This window comes from Pristiophorus japonicus, chromosome 14 (genome assembly GCF_044704955.1).
Source record: "Pristiophorus japonicus isolate sPriJap1 chromosome 14, sPriJap1.hap1, whole genome shotgun sequence".
NCBI classification, from domain to species: Eukaryota; Metazoa; Chordata; class Chondrichthyes; family Pristiophoridae; genus Pristiophorus; species Pristiophorus japonicus.
In genome coordinates this window covers 130,664,373-130,684,977 of record NC_091990.1, presented here as the reverse complement: position 1 = coordinate 130,684,977, position 20,605 = coordinate 130,664,373, and the positions used below count along the sequence as shown (strand labels likewise).

The following is a 20,605-nucleotide window of genomic DNA, read 5'->3' as shown; positions in this document are numbered from 1 at the left end:
TAAATTTACATAGAATCTTGGTTGGACTACAGTTAGCAGTTCTGATCTCCATATTGAAAGATATTGAAGCACTGGAGAAATTTACAAAGATGTTACCAGAATTGAGGGGATGCAACTATCAGGAAAGATTGATCAGACTGGGACCTATTCCCTGGAAAAGAAGAGACCTAATCGAGCTCTTCAAAATGATGAAGGGGTTCGAGAGGGTGAATGTGAAGGAACAGTTTCCACTTGTGGGTGAGCCCAGACCAAGGGGAAAATAAATACGAAATAGCCGTTATCGCATGAAATAAAGACTGCGAAATTCACCTCCATGGCGCCAGTACTTTTGGCCATTTTTTACAAAAATGGCGACCATCTTGCTTCCGGCACGGCCTGCACTGTTTGCCATCTTGGTGCTGGCGATAGCACGGGCGGTACGTGCGTGCGCCGGCAGTATGCAGATTGTGGCATCGGTCAGCGTGTAGCATGCGTTCAGCTGCACAAGGGGGCCCCCCTCCCCCCTCACCAGCACTACTTAAAGGGATACATCCAACTTGCAGGTAAGTTTATTATTGCTTTTGTACTGGCTGTTGCAGAGTTTGTAGGATTACTGGGTTGCTGGAAGAGATTGGAAAAGTTGTGCAGGGAGTGCTGCTGGACATTGGCTGCTCCTGGAAAGCCTCTGAGTACACCACTTGCTCCCAGTCATGGAAGCTCTCGTTGCAGTCCCCCTTGCGCTGCAGCATGACAGGGAAAGGGGGCAGAGGCAGCAAAGACAAGCTGCTCTCAGCATGAGGCCTGACACACCTAGGGTCTTCGGGGAACACTTCTACCTGCTCATAAGTCAGGAGCAGTGTGTTCAGCGGCTCTGCTTCACCGACCAGTGGAAACAATCTCTCTGCCTCTATCTTGTCTATCCCTTTCATTATTTTAAATGTTTCTATAAGATCACCCCTCATCCTTCTGAACTCCAACGAGTAAAGACCCAGTCTACTCAATCTCTCATCATCAGGTAACCCCCTCATCTCCGGAATCAGCCTAGTGAATCGTCTCTGTACCCCCTCCAAAGCTAGTATATCCTTCCTTAAGTAAGGTGACCAAAACTGCACGCAGTACTTCAGGTGCGGCCTCACCAATACCCTATAAAGTTGCAGCAGGACCTCCCTGCTTTTGTACTCCATCCCTCTCGTAATGAAGGCCAACATTCCATTCGCCTTCCTGATTACCTGCTGCACCTGCAAACTAACTTTTTGGGATGGGGAGAAATTACAACATGCTGCGGTGCAGAGGGACCTGGGGGTCCTTGTGCATGAAACTTCATGCACAAGGACCCCCAGGTCCCTCTGCACCGCAGCATGTTGTAATTTCTCCCCATTCAAATAATATTCCCTTTTACTGTTTATTTTTCCAAGGTGGATGACCTCACATTTTCCGACATTGTATTCCATCTGCCAAACCTTAGCCCATTCGCTTAACCTATCTAAATCTCTTTGCAGCCTCTCTGTGTCCTCTACACAACCCGCTTTCCCAATAATCTTTGTGTCATCTGCAAATTTTGTTACACTACACTCTGTCCCCTCTATGTCATCTATGTATATTGTAAACAGTTGTGGTCCCAGCACCGATCCCAGTGGCACACCACTAACCACCGATTTCCAACCCGAAAAGGACCCATTTATCCTGACTCTCTGCTTTCTGTTAGCCAGCCAATTCTCTATCCATGCAAATACATTTCCTCTGACTCCGCGTACCTTTATATTCTGCAGTAACCTTTTGTGTGGCACCATATCAAATGCCTTTTGGAAATCTAAATACACCACATCCATCGGTACACCTCTATCCACCATGCTCGTTATATCCTCAAAGAATTCCAGTAAATTAGTTAAACATGATTTCCCCTAAGAAGAGGTACTTAGAATGGGAGACGGCTCATAGGAGTATAAACACCGGCCTAGACCAGTTGAGCTGAATGGCCTATTTCTATGCTGTAGATTTTATGTTCAGACCACAGTGAAAATATTGTGTGTGGTTTTGGGTTCCCTACTATAGAAAAGGCATTAAAGTCACAAAGTGAACAACATAGTCTCACCAAGATGGGAAATTTGGACGTACTAGGACTGTTTCCATTGGTAGCAAAGAAGGCTGAGGAGTTTTAATATAGTTTTTTTTTTAATTCTGAAGTGTTTTGATTGCGCATAGGGAAAGGCTATTGCCTGCAGTTGGGAAGCCGATAACAAAGGACCACTAATTTAAAACTATCACTGAATGTAAAGGAAGAGGTGGGAGAAATTTCTTAAAGTATGGAATGTTTTGTCACAGTGGTTGAGGCAGAGACCATTGTCTCTTTTAAGGGAAAATGGATATATTTTGAAAGCAGAGGAAGATGCAAGGCTGTAAGGAGAGAGTAGAGCAGGGAATCGTTTTGGATTGATATTGCAAAGAGACAGCACGGGGCAGCATTTGAACTCCTTTGTTGTAAAATTCTATGTTTCTATTTGATAGGCAATGATACCATCTGACAGCAGTTTATTTACTTTTATTAACTTGAATACAGTTGAAAGTAGTTTTAATGCTGTAGTTTATTTTTTCCTAAAAATAAGTAAATATCCCACTCCCCTCCCCCCTCCCCTCCCCCACACACACAACAGTTACAACGGTAACTAATGGTAAGCTGTGATTTTTCTTTTGGTTCTTATGTTCTTATGTAATGGTATGAACAAGATGTTCCGTTAAAGGTGAACCAATCTTAAATTCTGAAATGTGGGTTTACAAAAATTTCACTTGCTGTTTTGCTTGTAATTAGAAACTGCAGACCCTCCCTCTCATCACCCATATTTCCCAAACCACAAATGTCAATGACGTGCTGCATTTCACAAGATCGTAATTATTGGCATGGAAGTTGGTGTTACAAGCATGTCTCACAGTGGGGCTCACCAAAACAAACTGAAGTTTGTAAAAAAAAAAAATTGCTTCAATAATATCTCCATAAATACCACAAAACACTCTTAACAATGGTTGCAGCAGGAAATAAGAAGGAATATTAACTGGCTTGATCTCTTAAAAGCTGCTATACTGCATGGAATTTCTGCAACTAGAAGCTTTGTGTAGTTCAACACAAATATAATGGACCGACTACAATAGTGAGTGACCTTTCAGCCTTTTAACTTTTTACTGGCAGCTGCAATAGTGTTGGCTTTACTTTCTTTATAGTCACTAGCTTTTTCTTTCTGTTGAACGATGTTTGCCTCTGAGTAAATTTATTGCCAACATTTGGTCTGTTCTCACCTTCAACTCCTGGTGCTTGCATGTTTAAACACTTCACTCGTATTTCTTTGTATAAATATTTGTAAAGGCAACATCATATCACTACATTTGTAATAAAGATGCTGTTGATTTTTATAATATGTTTTATTTTAAAATTTGAATTTTTTTTGTCACTTGAAATTCTTTCTTCACTTCTTTATACTGCTGAAAAGACAGAACAATAAAGTCTCTGGCAAAGTATATGGCATGCAACAGTTGTGTGGTTAAATATATTGATGCAACATAACACATTTCCACCTTCACAAAGGAAAATCACATATGATGACCCCGGGTGGTAAGGTGGTTTATTTGTATTCACAGAACAAATGTTCACACGCATTTCCTCCCTGTTGATTTTTTAATAGCCCAAGCAATGGTGTATTGAGTTTTCTGAGGTGCCCTGCAGTGTCGTCATCTGCTACTTTCCCGTAAAGCTGTGGTGAAGACTTCATTGTTGCTTCAAAAAATATTTCATCTTACTCTAACATTCACACAACCAATGCAGAATGTTTTTCCAACTGCTTTTTAACTTTTATGTACAAAAACGGCTTTGATTTTAACCAGTTCATCGGTGACAGAGTATAGTGCAGTTGTAGTCACCAGTAAATCTTGGATTTGATTTAATTTTCACTAACATCCATCAAGGTGTATGATGAGGTTAAGTTGTGGAAATATCTCCTTCCTACATTTTGACTTCCAGTGTAAAAATCAGCGCATGTTACAGGCAGGTAGTGTATTATAACTGGGCAGAAGTTACATATAAAATGGGAGATTTAAGGAAAGAACCAAACGAGATGGCCTGAACTGTAAAAGGAAGCTGTAAGACATGGTGTACTTCTCAAAATCAGGAAGTGGCATTTTGAAAAATTACCCTTGAATAGGAAGGGACTGACATAGCAGCCTAAGCCAAACATGGCAGTAATAAATTCTTCCATTACCACAACATCAAGAGGACAGTAAAATAAACACTTGCATTTATATAGCACTTTTCACAATCTCAGGATGTCTCAAAGCACTCTACAGCCAATTAAGTACTTTTTGAAATGTAGTCACTGTTGTAATGTAGGAAACACTGCAACCAAATTGCGCACAGCAAGCTCCCACAAACTATAATATTATAATGGCCAGATAATCTGTTCTCGTGATGTTGGTTGAGGTATAAATATTAGGCAGGGCACTGGGGAGAACCCCACCCCCCACCGCCCATGCTCCCACGCCCTGCTCTTTTTTTATGATTTTTACCTTTTCCCTTACTATTTAAAAGATGCAAAAGGGCTTGAAACTGATGAGCACAAAATAGTAAATATTCTGAATGACTGAATGGGAGTGGGACTAATTGGATAGCTCTTTCAAAGAGCCAGCACAGACACATTATTCCAAATGGGCTTCTTTGCTGTATCATTCTACGATTCTATGTCCTCTACAGACAAAGATATCCCAAGTAAAATCAAGATGAGATGGATGTCCCAGACAACAATAACTTGCATTTTAAAAAGCATCTTTAATATAGAAAAATGGCCCCAAGATGCTTCACAGGTGCAATCCGACAAAAATGGGCATCGAACCAAAGGAAGAGATCTTAGGAGAGATGACCAAAAGCTTGGTCATAACATACTAAATCTACTCATAGGGGAGAAAGGTTCTGTAAGTACACATGAGCAGAGCTCTCGTCTGTCTGATATAAATTAGGCACTGTTGTATTAAATCAAGTCCATGGGTATTGGTATCAGACCAGTAATGCAACATAATAGCAGCGTAAGAGAAGAAAGGTAATTGACAATTGTAACAGACCTTCAGGACAAAAAAGACATTGGTGAAGAATTAGAAGACTTCATCCATCGAAGAAGGGGATGGCTTTAATTTTAAAAAATTAAGTGAGATCATGGAATCATAAAAGAATCAGAAATTTACGGCACAAAAGGAAGTGATTCGGCCCATCGTGTCTGTGCCGGACGACAAAAAGCTACCGAGCCTAATCCCACTTTCCAGCTCCTGGTCCATAGCCTTGTAGGTTACAGCACTTCAAGTGCCAATCCAAGTACTTTTTAAATGTGATGAGGGTTTCTGCCTCTACCACCCTTTAAGGCAGTGAGTTGCAGATACCCGACCACCGTCTGGGTGAAAAATGTTCTCCTCAACTCCCCACTAATCCTTCTACCAATTACTTTAAATCTATGTCCCCTGGTTATTGACACACATAATTGCGGTCTTTTGAAAATTGGTGGTCAATTAACAGTTCCTGACACTGATTTCCTCCTTGGACTAGATACAGCCAAATCATAAGTCTGTTTGACATTGGGATTACAATTTTGCTGGAGTTGCTGGGTCAAGGATGGCTCAGAGCGGGTGCAGGACATTTTGAAGAGGGAGGGTGAACAGCGAGTTGTCATGGTGCATATAGGTACCAACGATATAGGTAAAAAACAGGATGAGGCCCTACAAGATGAATTTAGGGAGCTAGGAGCTAAATTAAAAAGTAGGACCTCAAAAGTCGTAATCTCAGGATTGCTACCAGTGCCACATGCAAGTCAGAGTAGGAATCGCAGGATAGCTCAGATGAATACATGGCTTGAGGAGTGGTGCAGAAGGGAGGGATTCAAATTCCTGCGACATTGGAACCGGTTCTGGGGGAGGTGGGACCAGTACAAACCAGACAGTCTGACCCTGGCAGGACCAGAACCAATGTCCTAGGGGGAGTGTTTGCTAGTGCTGTTGGGGAGAGGTTAAACTAATATGGCAGGGGGATGGGAACCTATGCAGGGAGACAGAGGGAAGTAGAATGGAGGCAGAAGCAAAAGATAGAAAGAAGAAAAGTAAAAGTGGAGGGCATAGAAACCCAAGGCAAAAATCAAAAAGGGCCACATTACAGCAAAATTCTAAAGGGGCAAAGGGTGTTAAAAAGACAAGCCTGAAGGCTCTGAGCCTCAATGCGAGGAGTATTCGGAATAAGGTGGACGAATTAACTGCGCAGATAGCAGTTAACGGACATGATGTAATTGGCATCACGGAGACATGGCTCCAGGGTGACCAAGGCTGGGAACTCAACATCCAAGGGTATTCAGCATTTAGGAAGGATAGACAGAAAGGAAAAGGAGGCGGGGTGGTGTTGCTAGTTAAAGAGGAAATTAATGCAATAGTAAGGAAGGACATTAGCTTGGATGATGTGGAATCTGTATGGGTGGAGCTACAGAATACCAAAGGGCACAAAAAGCTCGTGGGAGTTGTGTACAGACCACCAAACCGTAGTAGTGAGGTTGGGGACAGCATCAAACAAGAAATTAGGGATGTGTGCAATAAAGGTACAACAGTTATCATGGGCGACTTTAATCTACATATTGATTGGGCGAACCAAACTGGTAGCAATGCAGTGGAGGAATATTTCCTGGAGTGTATTAGGGATGGTTTTCTAGACCAATATGTTGAGCAACCAACTAGAGTGCTGGCCATCCTAGACTGGGTGATGTGTAATGAGAAAAGACTAATTAACAATCTTGTTGTGCGAAGCAAGTCATCCTCGTTTCGAGGGACTGCCTATAATGATGATGTGCGAGGCCCCTTGGGGAAGAGTGACCATAATATGGTAGAATTCTTTATTAAGATGGAGAGTGACACAGTTAATTCAGAGATTAGTGTCCTGAACTTAAGGAAAGGTAACTTCGATGGTATGAGACGTGAATTGGCTAGAATAGACTGCCGAGTGATACTTAAAGGGTTGACGGTGGATAGGCAATGGCAAACATTTAAAGATCACATGGATGAACTTCAACAATTGTACATCCCTGTCTGGAGTAAAAATAAAACGGGGAAGGTGGCTCAACCGTGGCTAACAAGGGAAATTAAGGATAGTGTTAAATCCAAGGAAGAGGCATATAAATTGGCCAGAAAAAGCAGCAAACCTCAGGACTGGGAGAATTTTGTCATACAGCAGAGGAGGACAAAGGGTTTAATTAGGAGGGGAAAATAGAGTATGAGAGGAAGCTTGCTGGGAACATAAAAACTGACTGCAAAAGCTTCTATAGATTTGTGAAGAGAAAAAGATTAGTGAAAACAAACGTAGGTCCCTTGCAGTCAGATTCAGGTGACTTTATAATGGAGAACAAAGAAATGGTGGACCAGTTAAACAAATACTTTGATTCTGTCTTCATGAAGGAAGACACAAATAACCTTCCGGAAATACTAGGGGACCGAGGGTCCAGTGAGAAGGAGGAACTGAAGGAAATCCTTATTAGGCGGGAAATTGTGTTAGGGAAATTGATGGAATTGAAGGCCAATAAATCCTTGGGGCCTGATAGTCTGCATCCCAGAGTACTTAAGGAAGTAGCCCTAGAAATAGTGGATGCATTGGTGATCATTTTCCAACAGTCTATCGATTCTGGATCGATTCCTATGGACTGCGTAGCTAACGTAACACCACTTTTTAAGAAAGGAGGGAGAGAGAAAACAGGGAATTATAGATCAGTTAGCCTGACATCAGTAGTGGGGAAAATGTTGGAATCAATTATTAAAGATGAAATAGCAGCACATTTGGAAAGCAGTGACAGGATCGGTCCAAGTCAGCATGGATTTATGAAAGGGAAATCCTGCTTGACAAATCTTCGAGAATTTACAATATACATTAATGATTTGGATGAGGGAATTGAGTGTAATATCTCCAAGTTTGTAGATGACACTAAGCTGGGTGGCGGTGTGAGCTGTGAGGAGGATGCTAAAAGGCTGCAGGGTGACTTGTACAGGTTAGGTGAGTAGGCAAACGCGTGGCAGATTAAGTATAATATGGATAAATGTGAGGTTATCCACTTTGGTGACAAAAACACGAAAGCAGAATATTATCTGAATGGTGGCAGATTAGGAAAAGGGGCGGTGCAACGAGACCTGGGTGTCATTGAAAGTTAGCATTCAGGTACAGCAGGCGGTGAAGGAGGCAAATAGTATGTGTTTTGTATGGATATGTGTATCGTCCTGGTACCTTAAATGTAATGTAAGCACAATGGTACACCACAGAGGGCGCTGTGGTGGGAAACCTGGAAGTACCTGCAACAAGCACTATAAAAGGCTGACCACCACATCTGAGAGGCACTCTGGAGCTGAACAATAAAGGACGAAGGTCACAGCAGTTAGATTAACACCAAACCGTGTGGAGTCAGTGATTTGTGTGCTACATACACCACATTGGCGACAAGGAAGCGGACGAACTCCACGCAACCATGGCTACTCTGGGCTCGCTAAAGGATTTTACCGTGGGCAATGATTGGGAGGCCTTTACAGAAAGGCTCGAGTACTACTTCACAGCAAACGACCTGACAGAGGGCACGGACGCAATGAGAGATAAGCGTAAGGCGATATTGCTCTCCAGTTGTGGAGATGAGGTTTACTGTCTCGTCAGGGATTTGCTGGCACCCGGGAGCGCAAGAGACAAGTCATACGAGGAGCTGACTGAACTCATGCGTGACCAGTTGAAACCGAAGACCTGCAGACCTGAGGGCCAGGATGTCACCAAATATGCTGCGGACCTCAGGAGACTCGCTGCGCCGTGTGATTTTGGCGCACACCTTGACAAGGCGTTACGGGACATTTTCATTATGGGGATTGGCCACAAGGGCCTCCTTCACAAGCTGTTAGTCACAGAACCCACAGTCACTCTGACAAAGGCCATCACCATCAGCTGGGCACATATGACCTCGACTTGCAGCACCAAGCAAATAATCCACACAGTCTCGAACCCGGCAGGCACTGTCCACAGGATAGCGCCCACCACAGACAAAACTGCAGAACGTGGCTCTGCCCAGGGCAAAGAGCATGGACCTCGGGGTCCTGGAACTCAGAGTCCGCTGAGGGGGGCCAATCAAACAGCACCATGCTGGTGCTGTGGAGGAAGCCATGGGGCTCACCAGTGCAGGTTTGCGGAGTACACGTGCAATACCTGCCACACGAAAGGCCACCTTCAGCGTAAGTGTAAAAGAAACCAGACTCACCGTGTAGCTGAGGAGATGGGGGATGATCCACCATCCAGCGAGGAGCAGGCAGAAGACGATGAGGTGTTGGGACTGTACACGTGTACCGACGATTTGCCCCCAGTGGTAATGGAAGTAAAAATCAATGGAGTCCCTGTGAGAATGGAAGTGGACACAGGCTCGGGTCCGTTGTTGATGAGTCGGAGAACTTTTGATAAACTGTGGATTAACCCAGCTGCACGACCCAAGCTGGTCCCGGTCACGGCGAAGCTGCGTACCTACACCAGGGAACTAATACCTGTTCTTGGCAGAGCGGAGGTGCAGGTATCCCAAGGGGACGAGACGCATGGTTTACCTTTGTGGGTCATTGCAGGTGATGGGCCGACACTCCTCGGCCGGAGGTGGATGGGGACGGTCCGTGGGAGCTGGGAAGACTTCACCACTCCACAGGCTGCTGCTCCCCGGGGTGCTGCCGTGCCCCGGGTCCTCAGAGAGCAGCGCCGACCGAGCTGGAGCTGCAGCCTCAATCCCCCCACAGGCAAGCCCCAGGCCCGGACCTCACACAGAGACCCTGCAGCCTCAGCCCCCACAGGCAAGCAGCCCTGCAGAGAGGGGCCTAATGGGGGGGTGGTGATGAGCCGACGGGGTGCTGTGGGCTGGGTGTGAGGGATCCAGGATGGCCGGCGGATCGGAGGGGCTCATGCAGAGGGAGAGTCGGGTGGCGGCAGCAGCTGGAGGTTGGTGGCCACGGCGGCTGCAGGGGAGGTCGCAGGGGGGCGGCAAGTGCGGCCGCTGGAGAGGCTACGGTGGCCGCCGGAGAAGCGACGACGACGGCCGCAGGAGAGGCGGAAAGTCAAGTGGCAGCGGAGGGGAGCGGAGGCTGCAGCGGCGGAGGGCATCCGGAGCGGCGGAGAGCAAGATGGCGGCGGCCTCGGTCCAGAGCAGCAGAGCATCAAAGATGGCGGCACCCAAGGGGAAGCCTCGTGGAATCCTCCTGCATCAACGATGGCGCCTTAAAAAGGAAATGCACCCGGGAGTCTTAAAAGGGCCTTACCATGTGGTGGTCCCCACAAGGGACTTCTGTAAGACAGAACGAGTCTAAAATGAGCTATGTTAATGTGAGATGGCGAATTTATAATAAGAATTAATATTTTACTGCTGAATGGCCACTGTATTTGTGTAAAATAATGGATATGAAGTACAATTAATGATAAGAGCTAACAAGGAAATCAGGGATCCGCTACCAGTCAATAACTAGTTAATGTACCAGATAACATGTACCATACTAACGCACTGTCTATGCCTACCTGCCTTCCGTTGGACAAGTGTGATGTTATATATTGATGTGTGTATCATCCTGGTACCTTAAATGTAATGTAAGCACTATGGTACACCACAGAGGGCGCTGTGGTGGGAAACCTGGAAGTACCTGCAACAGGCAATATAAAAGGCTGACCATCACACCTGAGAGGCACTCTGGAGCTGAACAATAAAGGACGAAGGTCACAGCAGTTAGATTAACACCAGACCGTGTGGAGTCAGTGATTTGTGTGCTACATACACCACAGTATGTTGGCCTTCATAGCTAGGGGATTTGAGTATAGGAGCAGGGAGATCTTGCTGCAGTTGTACAGCACCTTAGTGAGGCCTCACCTGGAATATTGTGTTCAGTTTTGTCTCCTAATCTGAGGAAGGACGTTCTTGCTAGTGAGGGAGTACAGCGAAGGTTCACCAGACCGAATCCCGGGATGGAAGGACTGACATATGAGGAGAGACTGGATCAACTGGGCCTGTATTCACTGGAGTTTAGAAGGATGAGAGGGGATCTCATAGAAACATATAAAATTCTGACGGGACTGGACAGGTTAGATGCGGGAAGGATGTTCCCGATGTTGGGGCAGTCCAGAACCAGGGGACATAGTCTAAGGATAAGGGGTAAGCCATTTAGGACTGAGATGAGGAGAAACTTCTTCACTCAGAGCTTTGTTAACCTGTGGAATTCCCTACCGCAGAGTTGTTGATGCCAGTTCATTGGATATATTCAAGAGGGAGTTAGATATGGCCCTTATGGCTAAAGGGATCAAGGGGTATGGAAAGAAAGCAGGAAAGGGGTACTGAGGGAATGATCAGCCATGATCTTATTGAATGGTGGTGCAGGCTCGAAGGGCCGAATGACGTACTCCTGCACCTATTTTCTATGTTTCTATGTTTAATGCACAGAGGTGTCCTTCTCCCATCACACATTGTGTTTAAAAAGAATACCAAGGAATAAACTGGGCAGGCTTAATCTACATTTTAAGCAGATCGCTGCGATAGAGAAGAATTTGATGGTTGTTAATCATTGCAATCCCAGTGTCATTAAATTGTCATTTGTGGCACAGGCAGAAGCAGGAATAATAACAACTTGTATTCATATAGCGCCTTTAACATAGTAAAACATCACAGGGCGCTTCACAGGGGCATTATCAAATAAAATTTGACACCGAACACATAAGGAGATATTAGGGCAGTTGAGCTTGGTCAAAGAGGTAGGTTTTAAGGAGCGTCTTAAAGGAGGAAAGAGAGATGGAGAGGTTCAAGGATTGAATTCCAGAGCTTTGGGCCTAGGTAGCTGAAGGCACGACCACCAATGGAAGAGCGATTAAAATCAGAGATGCGCAAGAGGCCAGAATTGGAAGAATGCAGCAATCTCGGAGGGTTGTAGGCCTGCAGAAGGTTAGAGATAGGGAGGGGCGAGGCCATGGAGGGATTTAAAAACAAGGATGATGTTATGTATGCATGCTTGTATTGTTATATGATGTCTGTAACACTGAATGTACCTTACATTGTACACACCTTACTGTACACCAGAGGGTGCTGCTGCTGAGGCCTAAGGGTTACCTATACACTGCAGGCAACTGAGGAGCTGCAAATAAAGGACTACAGTTTACACAGTTTAAGTACCGTACCCTGTCTCGTGGAGTCATTACCAAAGGTGCCTGCATACACTACGACTGGCGACGAGGTCACGAACTACACGCTCAGCATGTCAAATCTCAGCAACTTTCAGCAAGTTACCGATGGGGAAGATTGGGACATTTCTTCATAGCCAACGACCTGGATGGGGACACACCGACTACACAATCGAAAAAGCGCAGGGCCATCCTGCTTAGCAGTTGTGGGCCCACCATCCATTGTCTCGTCACGGACTTGCTAGCCCTGGAGAAGACAATCAGCAAGAGCTATGAGGAACTTGTAACACTAATACAGGAGCAACTAAAACCAAAAGAAAGCATCCTCACAGCCAGGCACCGGTTCTATACTTACCGGTGACCCGAAGGCCAAGAAATTACTAAGTATGCTGCACATTTAAGAAGACTAGCTGCACCATGTGGTTTTGGAAACCACCTTAATGAAGCACTAAGGGACATATTTGTCATCGGAATCGGTCACGGGGGCCTCCTACACAAATTGCTCTCTGCGGACATCACAGTCACCCTGCAGAAAGCAATTCAAGTGAGCCAGGCCTACATGGCTTTGGCTGGCGACTCCAGGCGAATACTGACCCAGGACTCTAAACCGGCGAACGCAGTGCATCACATGGGATTACCAAAGGTGCCTGCATACACTATAGATGAGATTTTAAAATCGAGGCATTGCCGGACCAGGAGCCAATGTATGATGGGAGGCCAGTCAGGAGAGCATTAAGAAAATAAAAACATAAGAATTAGGAGCAGGAGTAGGCCATTCAGCCCCTCGAGCCTGCTCTGCCATTTAATAAGATCATGGCTGATCTTCTACATCAACTCCGCTTTCCTGCACTATCCCCATATCCCTTAATTCCACTAACATTCAAAAATCTATCTGTCTTGAATATACTCAATGACTGAGCTTTCACAGCCCTCTGGGGTAGAGAATTCCAAAGACTTACCACCCTCTGAATGAAAAAAATTCTCCTCATCTCAGGCCTAAATGGCCGACCCCTTATTCTGAGACTGTGAGCCCTGGTTCTAGACTCCCCAGCCAGGGGAAACATCCTCCCTGCATCAACCCTGTCAAGCCCTGTAAGAATGTTGTATATTTCAATGAGATCACCTCTTACTCATCTAAACTCGAGAGAATGTAGGCCTAGTCTACTCAATCTCTCCTCATTGGGCAATCGCCCCATCCCAGGAATCAGCCTGGTGATCCTTCATTGCACTCCCTCTATGGCAAGTATATTCTTCCTTAGGTAAGGAGACCAAAACTGTACACCGTACTCCAGGTATGGTCTCACCAGGGCCCTATTTAATTGCAGTAAGCCATTTTTACTCTTATACTCAAATCCTCTTGTAATAAAGCCCAATATACCATTTGCTTTCTTAATTGCTTGCTGTACCTGCATGTTAACAGTGATTCGTGTACAAGGACACCCAGGTCCCTCTGAACACCAACATTTCCCAATCTCTCACTGTTAAAAAAATACTTGTATTTTCTATTTTTCCTACCAAAGTGGACTACTTTAAACAAGAAATAAGGGATGCGTGCAATAAAGATACAGCAGTTATCATGGCCAACTTTAATTTACATATAGATTGGGCTAACCAAACTGGTAGCAATGCGGTGGAGGAGGATTTCCTGGAGTGTATTAGGGATGGTTTTCTTGACCAATATGTCGAGGAACCAACTAGAGAGCTAGCCATCCTTGACTGGGTGATGTGTAATGAGAAGGGACTAATTCGTAATCTTGTTGTGCGAGGCCCCTTGGGGAAGAGTGACCATAATATGGTAGAATTCTTTATTAAGATGGAGAGTGACACGGTTAATTCAGAAACTAGGATCCTGAACTTAAGGAAAGCTAACTTCGATGGCATGAGGTGTGAATTGGCTAGAATAGACTGGCAAATGATACTTAAAGGGTTGACAGTGGATAGGCAATGGCAAACATTTATAGATCACATGGATGAACTTCAACAATTGTACATCCCTGTCAGGAGTAAAAATAAAACAGTAAAGATGGCTCAACCGTGGCTAACAAGGGAAATTAAGGATAGTATTAGATCCAAGGAAGAGGCATATAAATTGGCCAGGAAAAGCAGCAAACCTGAGGACTGGGAGAAATTTAGATTCAGCAGAGGAGGACAAAGGGTTTAATTAGGAGAGGGAAAATAGAGTACAAGAGGAAGCTTGCCGGGAACATAAAAATTGACTGCAAAAGCTTCTATAGATATGCGAAGAGAAAAAGATTAGTGAAGACAAACGTAGGTCCCTTCCAGTCGGACTCAGGTGAATTTATAATGGAGAACAAAGAAATGGCAGACCAACTGAACAAATACTTTGGTTCTATCTTCACAAAGGAAGACACAAATAACCTTCCGGATGTACTAGGGGACCGAGGGTCTAGTGAGGAGGCACTGAAGGATATCCTTATTAGGCGGGAAATTGAAGGCCGATAAATCCCCGGAGCCTGATTGTCTGCATCTCAGAGTACTTAAGGAAGTGGCCCTAGAAATAGTGGATGCATTGGTGATCATTTTCCAACAGTCTATCGACTCTGGATCAGTTCCTATGGACTGGAGGGTAGCTAATGTAACACCACTTTTTTAAAAAGGAGGGTGAGAGAAAACGGGTAATTATAGAACGGTTAGCCTGACATCAGTAGTGGGGAAAATGTTGGAATCCATTATTAAGGATGAAATAGCAGCACATTTGGAAAGCAGTGACAGGATCGGTCTAAGTCAACATGGATTTATGAAAGGGAAATCATGCTTGACAAATCTTCTGGAATTCTGGATGTAACTAGTAGAGTGGACAAGGGAGAACCAGTGGATGTGGTGTATTTGGACTTCCAAAAGGCCTTTGACAAGGTCCCACATAAGAGATCGGTGTGCAAAATCAAAGCACATGGTATTGGGGGTAATGTACTGGCGTGGATAGAGAACTGGTTGACAGACAGGAAGCACAGAGTCGGGATAAACGGGTCCTTTTCGGAATGGGAGCCAGTGACTAGTGGAGTGCCGCAGGGCTCAGTGCTGGGACCCCAGCTCTTTACAATATACATCAATGATTTGGATGAAGGAATTGAGTGCAATATCTCCAAGTTTGTAGATGACACTAAACTGGGTGGCGGTTTGAGCTGTGAGGAAGATGCTAAGAGGCTGCAGGGTGATTTGGACAGGTTAGGTGAGTGGGCAAATGCATGGCAGATGCAGTATAATGTGGATAAATGTGAGGTTATCCACTTTGGTGGCAAAAACATAAAGGTAGAATATTATCTGAATGGCGGCAGATTAGGAAAAAGGGAGGTGCAACGAGACCTGGGAGTCATGGTTTATCAGTCATTGAAAGCTGGCATGCAGGTACAGCAGGCGGTGAAGAAGGCAAATGGCCTGTTAGCCTTCATAGCTAGGGGATTTGAGTAAAGGAGCAGGGAGGTCTTACTGCAGTTGTACAGGGCCTTGGCGAGGCCTCACCTGGGACGGGGCGCTACCGAATTTTCGCTCTGGGGCGAAAACGGACCGCTGTGCACAAGTGACGGTGTCGGCGCAGCGGCCCCGGAGCACTACCGGCAGGAGCGGGATGCTACTGGTTTGTGCCTCTGCTAACTCCTGTGGAATTTCGTGGGAGGCGATAGTGGCCCTGGATGAGAAATCGTTCGCGCGGTCAGCACTAACAGGAGGCGCAAATCACGTGACTTTCTCCCCCATAGAGTTGACTCCATTATTGTGATCACCCACATTTGAAAGGCCTAATTGTTAAATTAGGTTTATTTTTGTTCACGATTGGGGTTCAGATACTCTAAAAATTTGTGCCACAGCTGCACTATCACACTCAAGGAACACATTAGTTGTTTGATGTACATTAAATGATCATTATTGCAGGTGAGTGTGATTTACCAGTGCTTTTTCATGGCTGCTGATGAAATCATACTCTCTGATATCACACATTACATTACCATTTCATTAATATTGAAGAAAATGTGCTTTTTCCCTATTTTTGGCAAAATGAGAGATATTGGGCCTTAGATTTCTTTCAGTAGAAGTGTTCTGAAGGCTGTCATTGAAAGTTGGCATGCAGGTACAGCAGGCAGTGATGAAGGCAAATGGTATGTTGGCCTTCATAGCTAGGGGATTTGAGTATAGGAGCAGGGAGGTCTTACTGCAGTTGTACAGGGCCTTGGTGAGGCTGCAGCTGGAATATTGTGTTCAGTTTTGGTCTCCTAATCTGTGGAAGGACATTCTTGCTATTGAGGGAGTGCAGCGAAGGTTCACCAGATTGATTCCTGGGATGGCTGGACTGACATATCAGGAGAGACTGGATCAACTGGGCCTTTATATACTGGAGTTTAGAAGGATGAGAGGGGATCGCATAGAAACATAAACAATTCTGCTGGTCTGGACAGGTTAGATGCGGGAAGAATGTTCCCGATGTTGGTGAAGTCCGGAACCAGGGGACATAATCTAAGGATAAGGGGTAAGCCATTTAGGACTGAGATGAGGAGAAACTTCTTCAGTCAGAGAGTTGTTAACCTGTGGAATTCCCTGCTGCAGAGAGTTGTTGATGCCAGTTTCTTGGATATATTCAAGAGGGAGTTAGATATGGCCCTTACAGCTAAAGGGATCAAGCGGTATGGAGAGAAAGCAGGAAAGGGGTACTGAGATGAATGATCAGCCATGATCTTATTGACTGGTGGTGCAGGCTCGAAGGGCCGAATGGCCTACTCTTGCACCTATTTTCTATGTTTCTATGTTTCACATTTCTCCATATTATATTCCATTTGCCATGTTCTTGCACAGTCACTTAGCCTGTCTATCTGCCCTTGAAGTCTCTTTGCATCCTCGTCACAATTTACATTCCCACCTAGCTTTGTGTCATCAGCAAACTTGGATATACCCTGTATTACATTTGGTCTCCTCACCCAAATCATTCATATAGATTGTGAATAGCTGAGGCCCAAGCACTGATCCTTGCTAGTTAGCCTGCCAACCCGAAAATGACCCATTTATTTCTACTCTGTTTTCTGTCCTTTTAGCAATCCTCAATCCATGCTAGTATATTACCCCCAATCCCATGAGCCCTAATTTTGTTTAATAACCTCTTGTGTGGCACCTTTTTGAATGACTTCTGAAAATCCAAATACACATCCACTGGTTCTCCCTTATTTATTCTGCTTGTTATAACCTCAGAAAACTCGAACAGGTTTGTCAAATCTGATTCATAAATCCGTGTTGACTCTGCCTAATCCTATTATTATTTTCTAAGTCATCGATCTGAAACGTTAATTCAGTTTCTCTCCACAACTGCTGCCTGACCCACTGAGATTTCCAGCATTTTCTGTTGTTATTATTTTCTAAGTGCCCTGTTACCACATCCTTAATAATAGAATCTAGCATTTTGCCTACTACTGATGTCAGGCTAACTGGTCTGTAGTTCTCAGTTTTTCTCCCTTCCTCTTTTCTTAAATAGCAGGGTTACATTTTCTACCTTACAATCCGTGGGAACCTTTCTAGAATCTATGGAATTTTGGAAGATGACAACCAATGCATCCACTATCTCTATAACAAAGGCATGGACGGCGGTTTCAGCAGCAGATGAGTTGAGGCAGGGGTGGCAATGGGCAATGTTTCGGAGGTGGAAATAGGTGGTCTTGGTGATGGAGTGGATATGTGGTCGGATGCTCATCAGGGATGAAATATGACACCAAGGTTGCGAACGGTCTGAGTCAGCCTCAGACAGTTGCCAGGGAGAGGTTTGGAGTCAGTGGCTAGAATTTGTGGCTTTGGTCTTCCTAAAATATAGTTGGAGGAAATTTTTACTCATCCAGTACTGGAAGTCGTTAAAGCAGTGTGACAAGTTTGAGACAGTGGAGGCATCGAGAGAGGTTGTGGTGAGGTAGAGTTGGGTGTCGTCAGCGTACATGTGGAACCTGATCTCATGTTTTCGGATGGTGTCGCTGAGGGGCAGCCTGTAAATGAGAAATAGGAGGGGGGCAAGGATAGATCTTTGAGAACTCCAGAGGTAACGATGTAAGGGCAGGAAGAGAGGTCATTGCAAGAAATTCTCTGGCCATCACTGGTTAGGTTTCAGTGGAACCAGGCGAGGGTAGTCCCACTCAGTTAGACAATGGAGGTGAGGCGTTGCAGAAGGATGGTATGGTCAACAGTGTCAAAGGTGGTAGACAGGTCAAGAAGGATGAGGAGGGATAGTTTACTATGATCACAGTCGCATTGGTAGTCATTTGTAACTCTGACTTTAATAAAAATGAATGCTTCTGATTTGCAGGGGGCCGGTTTTGAGTTATTTACCCCAAAGAAGTAGGAAGTTAATATTGAAAAGTGTAGCTAAGCAGTTAAAAAGTGTGGCATCAAAATGATTGGTGGGAGGGGATTCCTCATTGAACTAAACTCTTGCTATTTCTTCTCTTCTTTTTAAACGTCCCTCGTATCGAGGATGACTTGCTTCCACACCAAAAAGGATATTTAAGGTCCCGAACTGCATATTGAAGGGTGGAAGATGCCTGTGCTTGGATTTTTTTAACGTGTGGTGGCCGTTGTACACCAGCCACTACACGGGCTTGACAGAGCTAGGTCTTGGTCCAGTGGCAAGGATTACCCAAGACGACTGGAGAGCAGCTCTGCTGCACGGACTTAGTGTGCACACATAAGAACATAAGAATTAGGAACAGGAGTAGGCCATCTAGCCCCTCGAGCCTGCTCCGCCATTCAACAAGATCATGGCTGATCTGGCCGTGGACTCAGCTCCACTTATCCGCCCGCTCCCCGTAACCCTTAATTCCCTTATTGGTTAAAAATTTATCTATCTGTGATTTGAATACATTTAATGAGCTAGCCTCAACTGCTTCCTTGGGCAGAGAATTCCACAGATTCACAACCCTCTGGGAGAAGAAATTCCTTCTCAACTCGGTTTTAAATTGGCTCCCCCGTATTTTGAGGCTGTGCCCCCTAGTTCCAGTCTCCCCGACCAGTGGAAACAACCTCTCTGCCTCTATCTTGTCTATCCCCTTTATTATTTTAAATGTTTCTATAAGATCACCCCACACATATAGCAGTGTGGGCTGGTCCGCGCTGCCCTGGGCCCTCGCCTCTTTTGGGCCCCGCTCTACAATCTCATGCCGCTCCTTCGCCCCGACCTCGCCGCTCCTCTGCTGCTTGCCACCTCTCCTGCAGTACCTGCCCATGCTGCAATCAGCGACCTGGATTATGGCGACGTCCAATCCAGTCGCCCTCCTGAACTGGCTCACGCTGTACCTTGCCTCCACGCCGCTCCTTTTAAGGCCCCTGTGGCGTGGCAACAAGGTGTTTCCCCTCAGGTTGGGGCTTGCGCTGAGAGCCGCGCTGCTCCCGCATGATTTCTTGCTATTTAGCATGTTGTACACAAACCAGATGGTAAACATAATAGAGGCTTTTTAATATAGTGGCAACCATATCATTGTCCAGAGGGGAATTAGCTCAAATGGTAGAGCGCTCGCTTAGCATGTGAGAGGTAGCGGGATCGATGCCCGCATTCTCCAATATCTTTTCTTACTGTGACTTGTGTTGTGCAAGACTGAACAAACCTCCCTTCCCTTCCCTTCCCTCCTGAAGCTAGCTGTAACGGTAACCAAAGCGCAGATTATCACCCGAGCAGCCCGGCGCGACCCGCCTGCATTTTATCTGATAGGATGAGTATTATATTCGGTGCAGGAGGCCCGCTCAGTGGCCGCCCGCCCGCCGCCCGGGCTGTTTCAGTATCTGACGGCACGGGAGAGGCAGCGCGGCGCGGGAGCTGAGTCTGACTGAGCGTGTGAGTGAGTGGGGCCGGGGATCTGAGCCTGAGCCTGAGACCGAGTGTGAAAGAGCGGGGCCAGGCCGCTGCACTTTAATCACCTGCACGGATCTCCTTGGCCGCTGTTCCCGGTCTTGGTGCAGCTGCTGGTTGGTGGGTCCACTGCTGAGGAGAGCTTCACACGCAGCGTCCTTCACATTGGGTGGCATTACCTCCCTCGTCTCTCACGGCAGTTTCCGTAGTGTAGTGGTTATCACGTTCGCCTAACACGCGAAAGGTCCCCGGTTCGAAACCGGGCGGAAACAGTTCTCACCATTTTTTGTTACCAATAATTTCAAGAAATGATGGAAGTTAACTTTCTTATTCATTGTTTTTGATTTTAAATGTAATCTTACGCGTTTACAATTATATGTCTGGGGATAGGAGTTTGCATTTTTTTTCTTTTGAGGCACATTAAACTGCCCAATGTCCCAAAGCATTTTACAGCCAATTAAGTATTTTTCAAGTCAGCTGTTGTTACTGGGTTTATGTAGGGAAATGCTAACAACACTTTTATTTACTGCAACTCTGAGAGTGTGTATGTGCCACCCTTGTCACTGGCAAGGCTGGGATTATACAATTATGAA

The 20,605-nt window shown here is 45.4% G+C and overlaps 1 long non-coding RNA gene and 1 other non-coding gene across 2 annotated transcripts in view; one reads left to right on the top strand and one right to left on the bottom strand.

Annotated features, from left to right (window-relative positions):
• Positions 1–19,476, bottom strand: part of LOC139280106 (uncharacterized) — a 58,045-nt gene extending 38,569 nt beyond the window's left edge. The window contains exons 1-2 of the long non-coding RNA XR_011596621.1: positions 19,385–19,476; positions 9,258–10,316 (exon numbers count right to left, since the gene is read on the bottom strand). This is a non-coding gene — a long non-coding RNA (uncharacterized lncRNA). The remainder of the gene's footprint in view (positions 1–9,257; positions 10,317–19,384) is intronic.
• Positions 19,477–20,211: 735 nt separating this feature from the next.
• On the top strand, positions 20,212–20,284 carry trnav-aac (transfer RNA valine (anticodon AAC)). Its single transcript has one exon. It is a non-coding gene; the product is annotated as a tRNA-Val (tRNA).
• The last annotated feature ends 321 nt before the right edge of the window (positions 20,285–20,605 follow it).